The 21,177-nt window shown below is 37.0% G+C and overlaps 1 long non-coding RNA gene across 1 annotated transcript; it reads left to right on the top strand.

The window, feature by feature from the left end:
• Positions 1-137: 137 nt before the first annotated feature.
• Positions 138-20,511, top strand: LOC132629399 (uncharacterized). The gene is made up of 3 exons (XR_009578214.1): positions 138-295; positions 496-714; positions 20,288-20,511. It is a non-coding gene; the product is annotated as an uncharacterized LOC132629399 (long non-coding RNA).
• Positions 20,512-21,177: the final 666 nt, after the last annotated feature.

Raw genomic sequence — 21,177 nt, 5'->3', positions numbered from 1 at the left:
AAAGATTGACTACATTGTAAACCTTATTTTGGACCTATGTCCAATCAGCCAGCCCAACATCACCAATGACCCGACCCATTACCCTTTAAACACCAAAAAACCCTTTCTTCATTTTCATTTTTTAGCAACCAAACAAATCCTAAAGCTAAAATTACACCGCTTCATACTCCAGCTCAACAAAACTCCATTTTTGGCTAAAATTCAGAGTGCCTTTTGATCTTGACAGACTTGTTCGCCCATTTCGGGCAAAATTTTCAATGCCGTTGTCTTCTTTCTTGCAAAAGAGCTTCAAACGGTAACAATCCCCTCTCTTTTCATTTTTTCTATTGCTTTTTCTTGGTCGAGTACAAATTTGCAGAAAAGGCCTGTCTTGGTTTGAATTTTCAAAAAAAAAAAAGAGTTGAATTGCAAAAGTTAATTTTGAAGTCCGGAATTGAGAATGGTCCCACATCGAAATTTATAGCTAAACCCTAACATTTGGGGTTCTATAAATAGAACCCCATTTTCTTCATTCACAGATGTTTTTTTTGAAAACCACATTGGGTTTTTACACCCTCAAGAGTTTGAACACTCAGAAACTCGGCTAAGCCTTGAGTTTCAAGGAAGTTCTCACTCACAGTTAGTTTTTGGGTCTCGTTTTCGTTCGTCGGAAGCTAGTTTGGGTGAAAGGTTGTTTGTCGACTCCGATCGCCCCCATCGCTGCTCATCAAAAAGGTAATTCCCTCTTTAAAATTCTATATTTTACTCTTTGTTTCTAATTTCAGTTTGATATGTTAGTTTATGTATTTAGTTTTCTACACTTAAATTCAGAATTAATTAGACTGTTAATTGTATGGATTTCTTATGTGCTTGAATTCTGGACATCCTGTAGCTATAGTTCAAAAGTTGGTCCTTTGTCCTTATTTTCTTAAATCAGGTTCCTTTTTTAGTGAAAAATAGGGATTTAAAAAATGTTTCCAGTTTAGTTTGGCTGGTATTGGTGATTGTTAAAAAAAAATGGTTTCTACTTGTGTCACTAATAATGTGAATGACATTCTTTGTAGTTTTTCTTAATATAGTATAGATAGATATAAATATAGATAGATAGATATAGATGTGACCAGATTTCTTATTATGGACACTAATATCCCTCTTGAAAGTGCAACATAAAGTTGGCCGTGTGAGAAAATATGTTATGATAGATACAATCCAATATTGAGGATATGGTTATTTGTTTATGTGTTTTATTTATTGTCAATTGTCATTGCAAAAAATAAACATACGAAAAAGCTATTCAAGGGTATGAGAAAATATATACTAAATCTGAATCTGAAAGCAACAAATTTTAAAAATTCGCAAGTGATGACTTCATTTTAATGCAATAGTGTAATCATGATCCAATTTTTGCTTTAACCTACTTGGATGCTAGGATTGCTTAGCACGCAACTGACATAAGTAGTAGATATTCCAAATTTCCCTAATTAGAGAAGAAAAAAAAAGGAATTTTGGTTAATTCAATCCATAATATATAAGTTCATAATCATCTAGGCTGCAGTCTTGGTATACTATTTCCATAAATAAAATCTCCTTTCATGCGTCAAACAAATAAGGCTTAATGCATATGTAGCACCCTGAACTTGTCCTTTTTTTTATTTTGGAATCTTAACTAAGTGTTGTTCCTATTGAACTCCCGAAATCGTCCTCAAGTGTGTCTATAAAACACAATCTGACTTACATAGTATTCTATCTTCAATGTAGAAACATGCTGTTTGCAACAAATTTTAATATGCGGAAATAAATTACTACCACAAACAAAATATGAAGAAACAAAGATTTTATTAATCAATATTGCAGGTACAAGATCTGTTTACTCCCTTGATTCTTCTCTCCTAATTTTCTCTATGATTCGAGGGCCATTAGTAGCGTATTTCTCGAACGTAGGATGATTTGGATTTGGATATATGTGGACTTTCTACGGATGTATTTGATCTCCATGAAAGGATATTGTGGATCTTCTTGAAGTATTTAGTTGTCAAGAGATATCCGGACACATATTGACCTCTTTTTGAATACCCATGAGTTTATGGGATATCTGAGATCTTGATCTCTTTGTAAATACCCAAGAGTTTATGGGATATTTGAGATGCATTTTCAAGTGAATATGTGCCCCCTTATATAGGGTAAGCTAGGGTTTAGCGTAGAGTAGCCTCCAAAAAACCCTAACAGATATTGGCCCATCTTGTCGAGTCCCAGAAAATTTTAATGTCTACAAATGCCCCCTACTTCAAGGTTTGTTGGAGTAAGATTGTCGAAACTCAAAGACAAGACTTGAAGTACCCATATTATGGAGCCTCCATCCTGGTGGTTTTGTGACTCCAGAATTTGCAGATTTGATTTGTGAGAGAAGATATGAAGGGCAGATTTGGTCCTACTGGGCGTGCCAATTTGTTTGCAACAAATTTTAATATGCGGAAATAAATTATAACCACAAACAAAATATGAAGAAACATATATTTTATTGATAAATATTGCGGGTACAAAATCTGTTTACTCCCTTGATTCTTCTTTCCTAATATTTCTCCGTAGTTCGAGGGCCGTTAGTAGCTTATTTCTCGAACGTAGGATGATTTGGATTTGGATATGTGGACTTTCTTGGGATGTATTTGATCTCCATGAAAGGATATTGTGGATCTTCTTGAAGTATTTGGTTGTCAAGAAATATCCGGCTACATATTGACCTCTTCTTGAATACCCATGAGTTTATGGGATATCTGAGATGTGTCTTGATCTCTTTATGAATACCCAGAGTTAATGGGATATTTGAGATGTATTTTTAAGGGAATATGCCTCCTTTATATAGGCGTGAACTAGGGATTAGGGTAGGGTAGCCTCCTAGAAACCCTAATGGATATTGGGCTTGGTTTGTAGAGGCCCGACCTAACTCGGGTAAAATTTCAGTGTCTACAAATGCCCCCCACTTCAAGGCTTGTCGAGGTGTGGCTTGCCGAAACCTCAAAGACGAGGCTTGAAGTATCCACGACAGCAATATTTTTTCATTGCGTTGCCTTTGAGACGCCATTTACGTACACTTCATTTCCAAAGTGTAGTTTAAATAATCATGAAGTAATTTTATCTGAACCGTTAAGTCAAATGGTCAATGACTCCAATCCCAAGTCAGCCTTGTTTTCCTTCTTTAATTTGTGGTAGTTCCTTTGATGAATATTTGGATATAGCAAAGTTATACACTGAATAACAATATCCAATGTAAATCAATCCTTCAACTTGGCTTGTCAAAGGAAATATGGATAATTTAAGATACCAATTGTTTTATGATTATGTTCCCTTCAGGACTTCTCAATCGAACTGACCATCAAAGTGTATTTGACTTCAAATTGAACACTAAGTACGATCCCTTGTAGGAGTGAATAGCAACCGATCACGATACATATTCATCGGATGCAGCATCATAGGTATTTTTATTTTTTCAAAATGTTGTTGATCTTCCCTGCAGCCGTCATGACAATTGGATCCATATTTTGCGGATATAATTTGTGGGAGAAGAGATGAAGGGCAGACTTGGTCCCACTGGGCGTGCCAATTTGTTTGCAACAGATTTTAATATGCGGAAATAAATTACAACCACAAACAAAATATGTTGAAACAGAGATTTTATTGATGAATATTGTGGGTACAAGATCTGTTTACTCCCTTGGTTCTTCTCTCCTAATATTTCTCCGTAATTCGAGGGCCGTTAGTAGCTTATTTCTCGAACGTAGGATGATTTGAATTTGGATATGTGGACTTTCTTGGGATGTATTTGATCTCCATGAAAGGATATTGTGGATCTTCTTGAAGTATTTGGTTGTCAAGAAATATCCGGCTACATATTGACCTCTTCTTGAATACCCATGAGTTTATGGGATATCTGAGATGTGTCTTGATCACTTTATGAATACCCAAAGTTAATGGGATATTTGAGATGTATTTTTAAGTGAATATGTGCCCCCTTATATAGGGTAAGCTAGGGTTTAGGGTAGAGTAACCTCCAAGAAACCCTAACAGATATTGGCCCAACTCTTGTCGAGTCCCAGAAAATTTTAATGTCTACACATTTTCTTGGATGTATTTAATCTCCATGAAAGTATATTGTGGATCTTCTTGAAGTATTTGGTTGTCAAGAAATACAAAAGTTGTTGCGATATTTTCCTGTCTGTATTATTATTTTCTTGACACGAATTTTGTTGTCTACAAATTCTGGCACGCCCAGCGGGACAATCTCTACCTCTCATCTCAACTTTTCAATCATCAAAGTTTAATAACATCGAGATGAATTCAGAGAAGATCAACTCCAAATCAATTTCCTATAAGGTTGCTAGCTCCAAGTTCTCTGCTGATGTGGAAGGCATCCTCGACATTACCTTTGGTAGCATTGGACCAGTTACGAGGAGCAAAGCAAGCATGTTGGGACAACAAGCACTCCAAGTGTCATCCGTAACACTCCCATTTTCGGATCTTCATCTGCAAAAGGAGCGAGATCCTCTACTGATGCATCGGAGGAAGGAAGCAGCATTGCTGAAAAGATTAAGAAGATTCTAGCTCTACTTGATCTCTCTGGATCCAAGAACTCTACTATGAATGAAGATGATGATACTTCAAGTGAAGGATCCTCTCCACTCACACCACATGAAGTAGGCCAGTCAAAGATCAACTTATGCGATAATCCATGCTATTCTCCAACATCCCCAATAATCATGCAAGCAATGGTAACTAACGCTTCATCGATGGAGGAGACACTAGCAAACTTGGCAAAGGTGATTGATGGCTTAGCCAAGCATGTGCAAAATCAAGACGCTCTGATTGAGAAGTTGATGGACAAGATGCATGGATTAATGGAAGGAGAATCCATCCATGCACCTGGGAAGGGTACAGAAGCACAGGAGACTGAACCTCGTGCAAAACAAGTACCGCCTACCAAGGAAATTCCAGTTTCTTCTGAAGGGATGATTCCGCTTGACCGACTAAAGGAGTTCATCGAAGGGACTATTAAGGATAAGTACGAAGTTGCTACTAAGTCTTCTTTTACTTACGAAAAGCCGTACACTACAAGAATTGATAGCTTCAAGATGCCTACCGGTTATCAACCTCCCAAATTTCAACAATTTGAAGGCAAGGGAAATCCAAAGCAACATGTTGCACACTTTGTTGAAACATGTAATAACGCTGGGACCTATGGAGACTATCTTGTCAAGCAGTTCGTCCGCTCCCTCAAGGGGAATGCCTTTGACTGGTACACTGATCTTGAGCCTAATTCTATCGATAGTTGGGAGCAACTAGAGCAGGAGTTCCTCAATCGCTTTTATAGCACAAGGCGTACCGTGAGCATGGTCAAACTTACAAGCACTCGCCAGAGGAAGGGCAAACCAGTTATCGATTTCATCAATCGATGGAGAAATGCAAGTCTAAACTGCAAAGATAGACTCAGCGAAGCTTCTGCGATAGAGATGTGTATCCAAGGAATGCATTGGGGGTTTCACTACATCTTGCAAGGAATTAAGCCAAGGTCTTTTGAAGAACTAGCTACTCGTGCTCATGGCATGGAGTTAAGTATGTCTTCCACTGGGAATGAAGTAATGCCCATCTATGACCCTCGCAAAGGAAAGGACAAGCAGGAACTCAAGAAATGGAGCAAGTTCGTTCCCAAGAGTGACAACAAAGAATCTATGAACGTTAATGTATCGCCTATAAAGTTTACTACGAAGGTGAGCAAGAAGCAGAGTATGAAATCAACTTCTTTCCAAGATAACAAAAGTCGAAAGTCGACGTTGAAGGACATGCAAGAAAGAGAATACCCCTTCCTGGATTCTGATGTCCCTGAAATTTTTGATGAACTACTTGAGTTAAAACTCATTGAGTTACCAGAGATGAAGCGGCCTAATGAAGCTGGAAGAACAAACGACCCGAACTATTGCAAGTATCATCGACTTGTGGGTCACCCTCTTTAGAAGTGCTTTGTCTTCAAGGACAAAGTTATGCAGTTGGCTAATGAAAACAAGATTCTGCTTGATGATGAGAAGGCAAGTTCGAATCAAGTCTCTATCACCTTTGGCTCTTTCGATCCGGTCCAGATATGCAGATTAGATTTGTGAGAGAAGAGATGAAGGGCAGATTTGGTCCCACCGGGCGTGCCAATTTGTTTGCAACAAATTTTAATATGCGAAAATAAATTATAACCACAAAAAAAATATGACGAAACATATATTTTATTGATAAATATTGCGGGTACAAAATCTGTTTACTCCCTTGATTCTTCTCTCCTAATATTTCTCCGTAGTTCGAGGGCCGTTAGTAGCTTATTTCTCGAACGTAGGATGATTTGGATTTGGATATGTGGAATTTCTTGGGATGTATTTGATCTCCATTAAAGGATATTGTGGATCTTCTTGAAGTATTTGGTTGTCAAGAAATATCCGGCTACATATTGACCTCTTCTTGAATACCTATGAGTTTATGGGATATCTGAGATGTGTCTTGATCTCTTTATGAATACCCAGAGTTAATGGGATATTTGAGATGTATTTTTAAGGGAATATGCCTCCTTTATTTAGGCGTGAGTTAGGGATTAGGGTAGGGTATCTTCCTAGAAACCCTAATGGATATTGGGCTTGGTTTGTAGAGGCCCGACCTAAATCGGGTAAAATTTCAGTGTCTACAAATGCTAATATATATTCTAATTTAATTATGCCATCTTTTAGCTAAAATTAGTAGCAATTGAAAGGGGAAAAAAGAGTAAGCTCTTAATTAAGCTAGCAGTGGAAGAGCAAAATCGGCAGAAACTGACACATCCATGACCTAAAGAATAGCATACCACACGTCTAAAATATTACTTCACCTTCATTACCACAATTTAATTTTTGCTTCTAATAAAAATCAGATTTAGATGGTTTGGTAGACACACTTGAGGACGAGTTCAGAGGTTCAATAAGAACAACACTTAGTTGAGGTGCCAAAATGGAAAAAAGGGACAAGTTTAGGGAGCCGCATATGCATTAACCCAGCAAATAAATATCACTATCATGACTTTTTCTTATGTCAAGTATGTTTAAATTAGATTTCGAGTTGCTATCGAAAAGAGTAAGTTAACAGAGTACTTAAACAGCGCCTCCTTTTTCTTGTACATCGCAATTCAACATCCAAAATCCCAAAAACTACATGCACGGCCATAATAAAACATTTTGTTTCTTCATCAATAAGAAAACGTGCTATAGTAAATTGTATCTTGATTCTTGTTGTGCAGTTTCTTTGATTCATCACTTTAATGTTATCTCTTTAATTAATAACCCAAACTTCCCATCCTTCATTAATTTGCTTTCTGGTTTACATCTTAACGTTTGGTAGTTAGCCAAAATTATCCCGGGACTAATTTATCCCACTTCTTGGGATTGTTTTATCCCATTTGGGAGATGGGATAAAATAATCCAGGATAAGTGGGATAAGGTGGGATATCCCACCCTTAGGATAAGGCTTCATTTTGTACCGTGTTTGGTAGGAGGTATAAATTTATCCCAGGATAAATTTATACCTCCTACCAAACACGGTACAAAAAATTAGTGCTGGGATATCCCAGCCTATACCATGCACCAAACGACCCTTATTAAAGAAGAAATCAAAAGATAAAGGGATGTAAAGTAGAAAAATAAAAAGATGTCAGAAAATATTAGTGCCACGTAACCATAATTGTGGAGTTTCAAGTATATGTTCTTGATACCTTAAAAGAAATCAAAGCACAAGTAAAATATTGCGCGAAAGTGAATGCCAATTTTCATATTTCCCATTAGAACAGTCCTTGCCTATCCGTAACATTATCTAAAGACAAGTAATATATATGGGAATCCAAATACCTCTTTTCAATATCGCTTTAATTTGCCGCCTTTGGAAAATGGCATAAGTATTGACATCATTGGCAGAGTTGCAACATGTATTACATATTTGACCAATGAAAATAATGAAGCAACTCTACGTGAAACTTCGCAGCCTTATAAATATTTTATCCAATTAATCATTACGGCAATTCATTTATGTAATAAAGCACCTCTTCAGAATTTTTGTGGCTATTAAATGTTTTTTAAAATTAATAATTATTAAGTAAGAGTATTTAAGTAATTTAACTTTCAAGTTAGTGAGTTCATGCTTTTAATATAATATAGATTCAGATTCCGGATTGATAACAAATCGAGATCAGAATATACTCAAATATAGAATTCCGTTTAGACTCAAATACTCAACTAGATGACACGAAAAAAGAAAAGAAAAAAAGAAGAGAATATTTTTAAGTTCTGCAACTCCGTTTGTTCAGTTTTTCAAATTGAAAATATTTAAAATCTCCAAAATGTTATAAAATAATAAAGCTAGAAGAAGAATATTGTAGAGAAAGACAGAAGAGAATTCCATTTATTTCTCTTGAGGGATGAAATACAATGAATAAAACCTCTATATTTATAAGGAAAAATAGCTTGATCCAAAGTCACAAATCCAGATTTTTCTCCTAAAGATAGGCATCCACAATAATAAATAAATAATATTTATAACACTCTCTCTTGGATGTCTATTTGATAGGTAATGTGCCTCGTTAAGACCTTATTAGAAAAAAAAACTAAATGGGAAAAAATTCTAGTGAAGGAAAAAGAGTACACATTTTTAATAATACGCCCTTTGGTTGCCTCATTAAAAACCTTAAAAGGAAAAATCAGTGGGACAAAAACCTTGAAAGGGAAAAAGAGTACAACACGTATTAACTTCCCCTGATGAGAACTTCAATCCAAAAACTTGAATCTTCACATCTCAATCTTGTGCACCATCTTCTTGAAAGTTGCAGTTGGTAGAGACTTGGGGAATAAATCAGTCATATTATCACTTGAACGAATTTGTTGCACATTGATATCACCATTCTTCTAGAGCTCAATTGAAGAAAAACTTTGGTGAAATATATGATTGGTTGTATCTCCTTTATGAATCCTCCCTTTAGCTGGACTGTGTATCTTGCATCTCCACTTTTTTGAAAGAGTTGCATCATCAATATATAATATTGTTGGAATCACGTCAAGTACATTTCTGACTTGCTTTATAAACTGATGTTACCTTTGTATCAATTGACTGTCATGTTGAACAACATCGCATGATCGAAATTCTTCATGGAAATAGATAACATGTCTAGATCGAACATTTTTGTCGATTAGATGTATGCTCTGTATATCCAATAAACTTGACAATATCTATTAGGACAACACATTCATATCACACTTGCAGTTGATCTTATTTCAACATTTACATGTAGGAGTAAAACTGCATCAAACTCATAGTTATAGCATTTATAAATGCATTAATTGAATATATATACGGTACTTTTGGACCAAACAATTCTACAAGTTTCTCATTTCAACATCTTTTAGCAGATAATCTATTTATTTTGTAAACTCTTCAAGAGGTTCAATAATATGCAAGTCATCAACTTGCACCATTAACATACCAGATTTTGATTTCCACAAAGACGTATGGATATACAACATCTTAGTCAATGAGATATTCATTAAAGGTGATTAAATCGCATTCACCTTGCTTGATCTAAATCGCATTAATATTTAAATGTGTGACATTTTTTAGTGTCTAGACTGCAGGTCCAATATGCTTTACACTTACCAAGATGCGTAAAGTCACTTGGTAATAATTTCTACATCAGCATGCTTTAACAGACATAAAATTCAGATCCTCACAATCTTTTACAATATTGCGCTATATTGTACTAAAGATAATGTCCACGATATATCATTTGTATCGGTTCACAATGTGACATAAATTATTGAGACCTCATCACTTTCATTATTTTAGGTAAACTGCTCATGAGGTTTCATGAAGTGTTATGTCGTAGGCTTTTCAAGAGCACACTGCCTCCTTATTATGACCATTTACTCCTTTTTCTTTTCAAGGATTATTCTATTTCGAATCAATTGGTCTATCACGCTTCATGCATATTGTAGACTCTATCCTTCAGGGACATTAATTTTAATAGGAACACTTTGCAATTGAAATATGAAATTAGTTAGTTTTAGGTAGAATTACCTTTGAATGAGGATCATAGCTGTCACAACCCAGCCCGCCATGACAAACACCCACACTAACTCCGAAACCAATATGGTTAACCATCTACTCATAAAAAATTTATTTTTACTTAGTCGATTCATTTGGTTACCAATTAATTAAACACAATATTAAATCAAAGTCGTCATTCCATAAAACAATAATGTAAATGCGGAAGTCCTAACTATTACAACCCCCAAATTCGAACGTCATCGTACAAGGACTCTAATCCAAAATGTGTCTAAGGAATCCATACTGTCTGAAATAAATAAACATCAATGTCTGGAATGGAAATAGATATTAAATAAAGGAAGATCTTCGGGCGGCTTGGCACGGATAGAAGCTCACCCTCAATCTGTCAGCAAAAAAACTAAATATGAGGTCGAGTAGCAATCTCTGGATCACAATCTACACTCAAAAGAATGCAATAAGGTAGTATAAGTACATATGTACAAGTAGATATCATAGGCCGACTAAGATTATTATCATGCATGAATCATAAAATCAATAAAATAAACAGACCAGTCAACATCACATAATCAGATAGCCAACACCAAGTCAATCAATGATATTTAACAAATCAAGTCCACCACTGATACTAACAATCAAGTCAGCAGGAGCAAGCAATGGAATAAACCGCACAACAACATTCTCACTTACTCAGTCACTGATCACTCGTGTACATAGTGTCTTTGCCTAATAGCTATGACCTGTAGGGGACCCATGGTGTCCATATACCCTGGCTCCGAAATCTTACCTCGGATCACGAGCCTTTAACTTAGGCCACATCCTTACCCCTGTCAAATGTACCCAAAATCTAGGTCACATCCTCACCCCCTTTCAAATGGGCCTTTTATATATATATATATATATATATATATATATTGTCACATCACTTTTAAATGAGTAATTATCAAGCAGTATATCATTTTTATCAAGAAGATCATATTAACTTCTCACCACCATTGTCATCAAATTATAGATCACCACACATCGAATAATGGCATTTAGGCCACATTATCACAAAATCAATAGCATATAGGAATTCCAACCACACATTATGCCTGAAGACTAGACATGCTTTCTTCTATTAATCTCATAACACATACAATCAACTAATCAAAGTCTAACTCAAGTAAATCGTAACCTACCTCAACTGCAGAGCTGGAATAATGCAAATCACTCCCATATAGCCTTTCCCTTCCGTAATGCCTTGGAACGCTCAAAGTCTAGCAATTAAGAGGCTAAATAAGTCACAACACTCTAGTCAACAATATCAATTCAATGAACACTCTTGCACTTACCCCTTTCTAATGGTTGAATGCTTACTAGGTGTAAATCATCCTGACATTGGCCTTAGTAACCATAAACTATCAATTTATAAGGTTATTCATTCAAGTTATCTCTTACAAGAAATTCTATGGTCAAGCTACCATCTTTATGAAACCATAGTTCTCAATTTACTTAGTTCATGTCTCTATGGTTGAATTCTTAATTAGGAAGTGATAACCCAAGCCTTTAGATGATAATCACACAATAATATTCATGACCCCCAACTATTAAAGGTACATTAAGTTCTAGGGTTACTAGTCCTCAATTCACCATTGTGGACCCATTAGAATGATAATAATCTTAGAGATGAATGCGCAATGAAGGAATGAAGGGTTGAGACTTACCTCTCAAGAATATTCTTGCCATAGCCTTAGAATTTCGTCCTAAGTGGTCCTTGGAAACTGTGTTAGAGTTTTATGAATAAAGAATTCGAACTAAGTATTTAGAAACACGGCTTACTGCCCCCGTCAACCACTGCGGCGGTCGTGCTGTCTGCTGCAGCGGTCTCGCTATAGTAGGCAAGGGCCCGCTGTAGTGGACCTCCACCTTTATCCACTTGCGCTGTGGCGAGCACCGACCCGGCATAGCGCGACCGCTATAGCGGTCCAGTGCCTGCCATAGCGGATACCCCCATTCCCATATGACCGCGGTGGCGAGGAGCGCGCTACTACAGTGAACCAGTGAGCTATCTAATTCCACCAGTTTTTCAATCTACCACAAAACACTTCATCCGAGGCCTCACAAACATAAACAAAACATGCACATTAATGTAAAACACTATACAGACTCACTCGTGGCCTCAGAAACCCCAACAGAGGTCTAATTTCCTCGTCCCCCCTGAATGGACTCAATACAACCAAAAAGGAATCACAAACAAGCCAAGTTTTCAGTTCTTAGACTTCTACATTTGAGTTTCTATCAGTTCGTTCAACCCTTGGAAGGGTTCTATTATGTAGGGTGATCCTAGATTTTCCATAGCGACCGGGAGGGTCGTTACAATAGCATATTTATTAGCTACTTGTTCTCTCCTTCCACCCCCACCCCTATGTTAGAAAAACTAACATATTTCCCATCCTTTTTGGAGGAATCCATCTTGTGCACCATGGTAGATTAAGTAATCATATACCACACATAAAATGTTAGATGGAAATATCTGGTTCCTGACTTGAACCAATTTTGACGGGATAATTTATCATAATTTATTGGTCTGAAGTATACAAGTGATGTTGTATACAATATATCATATCTTAGACCAGCACATGAAGCTTTGTTCTCATAAGAAATCATTTAGCTATTTATTGGAGATATTCAATGCTAAACCAGCTTGATATGAACCAACATTATCAAGATGAACTATCTGGATTACATAATCTAAAAATGGTGCTCTTAACTCAATTATTTAAGCAAGCAATTATGCATATGGCAAGCTGCAGGTTAACAATAAGTGCACATGTGACCATCTCATAGATGCATTTATTTTGTCACGACCCAAGTCATGCGGGCACCCACACTAACCCTCCAGGTGGACGAACCCTTTCTAAAACCAATAGCTCAAATTACAAGATCTAAAGAGGAACCAAAAAATCATCAGTTCAACACTAAAATTTTAAGGAAAGATTTAAAAGAAACAAATACCTTTAAACAATTACTCCATTACTAAAACCGGGTATAGACCCGTACAAGAGCATTCTAAAGTTACAACTTGAAATGAACTACAGTCTCAAACTAAGTACAACTTCTGCTGGAATGAGAATTAATAGAAAGATGGTAATGAACTCCGTGAGATCCTCGGAGGCTAATGGAATCTCGGATATCAACCTACAACAAACTCTATACCCCAAGAAGGATGTAGCAAGAGTAGTATCCGTACAATATATGTACTGGTAAGCATCATAGGCTAACAGAGATTAGTATGACATATATAACAAGTGGAAATCAACAGGTGATTACGATAGAAACTACAAGAAATTTCACACAACAACTCAACGAGTCACAACACTTAGTGTAAAAGAGAGTCGCTACGTTCAAATCATATCATTATCCAGTTCTAAACCTTGATATAGATGTTCATCTCACCAAGATATATTCTACGCAACCAATAATAAATTTACACATTACAAAATCAAGAGCGGACAAGATAAGGGAAAAACCATAATAAGATAAATGCAATGCATATCAATGTGATGCAATGCAATGGCTAGTATCTCAACTTGTACACACATGCTCCGGGAAAAATATCGATGTCTCGGCAGTTATAACCCGTGGGGGACCCATGGCGTCCATGTACACCACTCGCATTCGGACTGCACATTGAATTAATGAGTTCACACATACCTTCCGCTCCGGTAACAACCTTGGATCACAGATTCACATAATACTTTCATCACATTGCCACATTTCCTTATCATTGATGCCATAAATATTTCATCATCGGAACCATATCACTTTTGCCATTGTTTCCATTAGAACCATATCAAGTAACCATGAAGAATGCGGAATGAAATGCGTGCATGACTGTTAAACTCAACAATAGTAATCATGAGAGTGTAATAACCATAAACAATCCAACATAACCAAGGATTCAATGCACAATTTGACCTCGAGCACATATACAATGTAACTCACCTCTCAAATAATAAGCCTAGATGGAACTTCTAATTCCCAAGCTAGTCAGCCAATAATTTAGACTTCCGCATAATTATAGTTTGCACATAGAAGGTCATAATACGATAGTCATACCAAGAATGATAAGTGATAAAGGAAATGACGTATTGTACTAAGAATATTCTCAACCACATAATAAAGCTCACCACAACTTCTAATCCTAATTAAGAGGGTATGGACACAACATTATTATATGGGTGGCATGCTCAACATCATGAGCACAACAACAAGACATTATCACAAGATGGCGACATGCCGCACACAAGACAATATCAACCTAAGAGTATCTATCCCAACTTCATATCCGAAGACCTATGCATGCTTTCTCCATCAACAACTACTAGTTACATATAAAATTCTAATCAGAGTCTAACTCAAGTAAGCCGTAACCTACCTCGGAGCCGAACAGGTGCCACGACCATCCACTCAAACTTCACCTTCCTTCTTCGAGAAGCATCGAAACAAGAGGGGTCTAATAAGGTAAGTAAATCAAGTGAGTAACGCGTTAAGAGTATACAATCTACCACCATTCTAGACTAAGAAAATGACCCTGGGCCCATAAGGGTAAAATTAGAACTTTTTCCTGTTAAGCTAGTTTACTATTCTTCAACCAATCAAACCCCTAACTTCATGCTTATCTAGCCCCAATAAGCTTCCAATTCTTTTCATTACCAAAAACCCCTAATTTTCTAAGAGACCATACACAAACCCATTTGAAAAACCCATTTATGGAAGTAAAGATTTAAATTAGAAACTCGTTCCCCCAGCTAAGCAATAGATTATTATTCGTAGACACCCATTATATTAGTTATGACACCATTATCCAACCTTGGGTTTTATTAATCACAAGTGTTTCCCCCAAATCCCAAGAATCTCAACTTATCCTCAAGACAAAGAAAGATGAGGGACAAGAAGGGGAGATATGAGATAGATTTAGATTTACCTCTACAAGGATTCATAAGCTTCTTGAAATCAACTTTCAAACTATCTTTTGGAATAATGAAATTGGAAGAAGATGGGGTCCGATCCCGAAATAGGGAATTTAAAAGCTAGGTTAGATTCAACGGTTCCCGCTTACGTGAAAATCACTCATCTATGCGATACCGCTTTTGCAGATAGCAGTTCGTATATGCAAGTTCATTAATTTTTCTAGGACTTTCGCCTACGCAGAAGAGGGATTGCCGTTGCGGGCTCGCTTAAGGGGCCCATCGTTGTTGAAGTGGATCACTGCTTCCGAAATTTTCTAAGTAGGAGAAATTCTTTCTAAAATCTATTAAAGGTCACTCTCACCCTGTCACGACCCAACCGAAGGGCCATGACGAGTACTCGGAGCTAACCTACTAAGCACCTCTTAATCATACGTCTTATATTCATATATAGGTGGACCACATGGCTGACTCGTAAATATCATAATCTATAAGAGCATGACTTTAGAAACACATCTCTATCTATTACCAACTATGCCATATGTACAAGCCGATAAGGATGCCAAAATAATGTATAACAATATGAATCGATAAGAATACTGAATATCTAATTATGCGCATCTGTCTATGAGCCTATACAAAGAGTACAAAATATCATAAGGACGGGACAGGACCCCGCCATGCCCATATGTAGACAAAATAATAATATCGGCTAAGCTGTAGCTCCAAGATGAATGGAGCACTCATATGCAATCTCTGATGAAGCTACCTACGGGTCCGGTCGGTCTCCCTGTCTACCTGCGGGCATGAACGTGTCCACAAGAAAACGGACGTCAGTACGAATAATGTACTGAGTATGTAAGGCATGAATAGCAACGTGATGACAACATGAAGATAACATAAAATAAAGAGAACAATTTGTGCCTCATAGTACCTCTTAAGATGACTGTCATGCATACTTAACGTTTCTCTAAAGGAAAATTTCCATACATATACATATAATGATACCATACCAGGCCATATAGGCTCAGTGTCGTCCATACCCGACCATAATAAGACTCGATGTTGTCCGTACCCGACCATAACAGGGCTCGTTGTTGTCCGTACCCAACTACAGTGGTGTGTACAATAGTTATCATACCCGGCTGTATAGGCTCAGTGTCAGAAAGTAGCTAAATATACATATATGGCATACATGAGAATCCTAGAGAAGCATTACAACTCTATCGAAGTGACATATGGTCGGTGAGCCTCCGATTACCATTATGGAATCATATATGGATTTATAATAAGGAAATCATGCCTTTAGAAAGAAGGGTTAGCCTTAACATACCTTTACGTCTCCTTAATTACTTAACGTTCTCCTCCCAAGCTCGCAAATCTACATTCAAGAGGATTCATGCTAAGGTTAAGTCTTGAAAACACTTTTAAGTTCAAACTAGTGTAACTAACGAGCTAGCAGAATTTGGGCAACACTTCCCCTATTTTATCGACTTCCACCAAATTACAAAACAACTACCAATAACAATAACAACATCAATAGTTTCCATATTTAGGAAAAATATATGCAATTTGCACCTAAAACAATCCAAAACTTCCTTCTAAATTTCATTCACAACCAACAACTCCAACACCATGTCCCATAACATTTCATACCACAATTTCCTTCACCTTTATGACTTATTAATTCTCCAAATCAACTCAACATAAGAAAGAAAGAGAGAATATAACTTAATCTTGAAGAACCATAACTCCCCCAACCTTTTTTTGAACCAAAAACACCAAAAATTTAATTAATAAAAAAGATCATCATCACTCATGAGCTAACTTAGGGTTCCAAAGCTTGATTTTCACTTGAATTTGGTTTAGGAAGTGTTTGGATGAGTGGAGAGTGTAGAGAGAACTTGAAGGATCTAGAAAGGTATGATTTTTGATGAAAATAAATGATCCAAGTCATGGCCTTTTGATATATATATATATATATATATATATATATATATATATAGTAGAGAGAGAATTTCCACCACTTGTGGTTCGACGGCTGGGTCGATGGTCCATCGACCAATCGACGGTTCGTTGACTCGCACCGTTGAACTGCGGCAACCTCTGAATCTGGAAAACATTTTTGACGGTTGGGTCGATGGTTCGTCGACCAGACCGTCGAGTTGTTCTGCTGCAATGCTCAGATTTTTTTGTGGTTTATTTCACCTCCAATCTTCCGATACTTATTGTACACAACTTAAACTTCCGCATATGTGGAATAATCATGTAGAATCTATTACAACCAAGACAACAACCTCACTTGCTAACTTCACGTTAGCTACCTTATGGCAAAACTTAGCATGGGAAATACGGGGTATAAAACACCCGAAATTCCCACACGTAACAACCATTGGCGCGAACCTGAATAAGGAGTATTTAGGGAAAGAGAAGAAAAGTCCGTAATGACCAAACAAATCATTACATCAGTTACCAATTAAATAATCGTTTGTCCTCAAATAGAGAGTAGCGAAAGGAAGAAATGTAGGGCCAGTAAAGAATTGGAGCCATGGCCTCACGAGAATTTAAATGCGTAGAATGATTATTCATGAACAAATCATATCGCATGCCCAAAAATCAATGGTACCCATCAGTGTTGATGAAATAGCTCCTATCGCGAGTAATTCAAGCTATCCAATTTGAACAAATATTGACATTCTAACCCTTTGGAATGAAAGATTGGAAAATTTTGGCTAGAAAGGTAGTACCAATGTTGCTTGTCATCGGTCATACTAGGAAGTGAGGTAGTCACTTAGGTGCCAGAAGTGGTGGAATATGAAGGTGGTGGATCTTCAATGATCACAAATTCGTTGGGTATCCTAGTTTGCCTGTCTTGAGTCATCAGAAGTTTGCTCGCCTTATCGTACACTAGTCAGTACTTATCAAATTTGCAACTTTGTCCTTCTTACGGTTTTGAAAAATTTGCTGGATTGGGCAAACATGCGACTATGGATTTCAATGGTCTGATATGCTTGGTAAGAGTTATATAAAAATCGGAGGTGGGTTAGAATCAAATTGAAGCGGAACAACCATTACTCAAAGAGGAATAGATTTAGGCAGATTTCTCTTACGCGAAGGAAACATGCACAGAGGTACACACGCTGATACAAGTGACTGCACGTATAGGCGGCAGACACTTAAAGGGCAATACTCACAAGGGCGGAAGGTTTATGTTGGGGCGCATCCGTGTAATGACTCGTTTGGTTGCTATTGTTCTTTTTACCCATTTACCCCTCTTGACCCTTCCCCGAGTCTTATTAGTACGATTTTGACCTGCAGGAATGGGTGGCACGGTTCCTGAGGTAATCGGGCGAGTTCTATAATGACTTATGTGTAACATAGCCTTAAAGTGAAAAACCTTTGACCAATAATTGACTGTTGGGTAAATGTTCCCATAATCAAATTTTGACAGTTCCACTAGGTCCGCGATGTGATTTATGACTTAGTGGAGTCATTGGTTTGGTTCCCGAAGGGTTTGGGTGTGATTTGAGTAATTGGTGGAGAAATTAGTTAAGTTAAAGAGTTTGTGTTGACCATGGTAAACATTGGGTCAAGATGACCCCGTGTTGATGTTTTGAAAGTTCCAACAAGTTCGTATTATGATTTTGGACTTGCCTGCAAGTTTTGGTGAGATTCTGTCGAGTTTTGGATGAATATGGATTGTGTCGCGCTCGTATTCGATGTTTTTGCCAGTTTATTTAGCCATAAAGGTTACTAAATTTATCAAATGAATTTTTTTTTTATGTTTTGATCAAACCATTAGATCCATATCATAATTATGAAGCCATAGCAAAAAGAATCGTCGCATTTCTCCTTCGTACGAGGAAGTTATGGTCATTTTAGCACGGACAACTGTTGTTGTACCTATGTGTCAGCTGCGGTGGACTTCTGGACATAGGAGAGTACCTGCTGGGGCGGAAATTGGTCCACCGGAGCGGAAATCGCTATGTATTAAAAATCAGATTGCGTTCATTTATCATTATGAGCAAATCTTGAGTTCTAGAGCTCCGTTTAAGGTGATTTTCACAGCGTTGTTCTCGTGTCAATGGGGGTTAAGTATGTAACCTTTATTTTGATGTTTCATAAAGTTTATTTTCGTTGGATGTCGATTTTATCCGAGTTTGATTGGGGAAAATTGGGGTTTTGCACCCAAAAGTTGAAAGTGATAAATCATGGTTTTGAAGATCAAGATGATGGCTTTTTGAATGGGATTTCTGGATCTAGACTAATTATTCTATAGGAAAACTAATTTTGAAATAAATTTTCAGTTTTGACCTTACGGGCTCGGGGTTAACTTTTTGGGGTCGTTTTGGGGTTTCGAATTAAAGTATAGCAATATGAGTATCGTTGGAATCGTTTAGACTCGTAGGGTACTATTTTGACTATATTGAACCTGATTTTTTGGAGAGTATAGTTTTTCCCTTGTGGCTTGGATTTGGCTATTTTGGTCCATTTTTGGTCTTTGGGTAAAACTATGGCAATATGGGTATCCTTAGATTCATATTCTAACATAGAATTCATATTTGATAGATATTAATTATTTTGAGGCTCTCTAAAGAGGAAAATCAAGGCTTAACTGGATTAGTTTGTGGCACCTGTTCGACATCGAGGTTGGTTACGACTTACCTTCTGGTTAGACTTCGGTTAGCGAAGCATATGTAGAGTTAGCGATTGTTGGAGAAAGCATGTTACACCTTCAGGTATGAAGTTGAGATGGATTACTTAGGTTTGGTATTGTTGACTGATTGGTCGGCTTGTTGCCTCTTTGTGATTTATTGGCTTGTTGCCATGTGTGTGATATTGGACTTGGACTTAGTTGTCATATTGTGATTTTGATGCGATTGTCTCTCACATATCTTGACATTATCTTAGATAGAGGAAATGAATTAACTTGATATTGATATTGTGATATGTGTCCATGTGTGGCACGATTGGAAATTGACTATTATTTACAATTGAGATTGATATCATGAATATCATTCATACACATTCTACATGACTCATTGGTATGAACTGTAATTTGATATTAATAAGTATAAAAGTGAAAGTGAAACATCTGAGGCTTCTTCTTGGACTGTGTTGTGTTTGTACTTGATTTCGAACATGTCTATTCTTCTATTTCTTTCTTTATATATGTTAGCTAACTGTTGTCGGTGTAAGATACATACCTGTACATAGTGTTTGTACTGATACTACTCTTGCTATACCCTTTTCAGTGTGTAGAGTTGTTCCAGGTACATGAGCGAGATTCGATTAGCCTTCAAGGATCTCATGTAGTTCATCTAGAATTTTCTATTTAATTCTCATTCTAGACAAAAGTTGTATTCAGGTTGTGGTTGTAACTTTTATTCAAGTTGTATACTTAGAAGCTCTTGTACTATTCAGACCAGATTCCTTGGGTAGTTGTCGTAATCCGTATTACTAATTATTTATGATTTTAGATTTCTATTGCTCTTATTTATTATTTATGTTGTCTGATGAGTCTTTGAGGGACGAATTTGCCTACCAGGTGGGAAAAGCGTAGGTACCCTCACGATTAGCGATTTGGGTCGTGACAAGTTGGTATTAGAGCCCTAGGTTACCTAATCTATAAATACAAGAGCAAGTCTAGTAGAGTCTGACGGATCGGTACGATGAGCTCCGTACCTATATGCGAAAGGCTATAAGGTGTTTAGGACACTTCCAACTCCTTTATTCCTTTGTGCTACCACATTCAAATTGGTATCTAGTCGATTCTAATTGATATATGAATATCTTTATCTTAATCACCCACGGAAGGTGGGAACTCATCCTTAAATTCTTATGCGAACGATCCATTTTTGAAGTGTTGTGGTATAGTACTAGATGTGTCATCCTGATTTGAACGCGTGACCATGTTCAGTTTCTAACTATGGCTTGAGGGTTCAGTTGTGTGGGATCGTGGTTAGACTAATTTATTGTGGGGGTTTTCTTGAGAAATATGAGAGATGGTTTAGAAGGTCAAATGATCTCCATGTTTTCAGCGTTGGGTTACTCAGAAGTCTCAAAGGTGCATTTATGGCTTAACAAGAGTGATTTGTTCGATGATATGATTGGTTTTGGGAAAGGTTTCAACTTCGTCAAGGCT

Source organism: Lycium barbarum, chromosome 2 (genome assembly GCF_019175385.1).
Source record: "Lycium barbarum isolate Lr01 chromosome 2, ASM1917538v2, whole genome shotgun sequence".
In the NCBI taxonomy this organism is placed as follows: Eukaryota; Viridiplantae; Streptophyta; class Magnoliopsida; order Solanales; family Solanaceae; genus Lycium; species Lycium barbarum.
The sequence above is the reverse complement of the archived record's forward strand: the minus strand, read 5'-3'. Positions and strand labels throughout refer to the sequence as shown.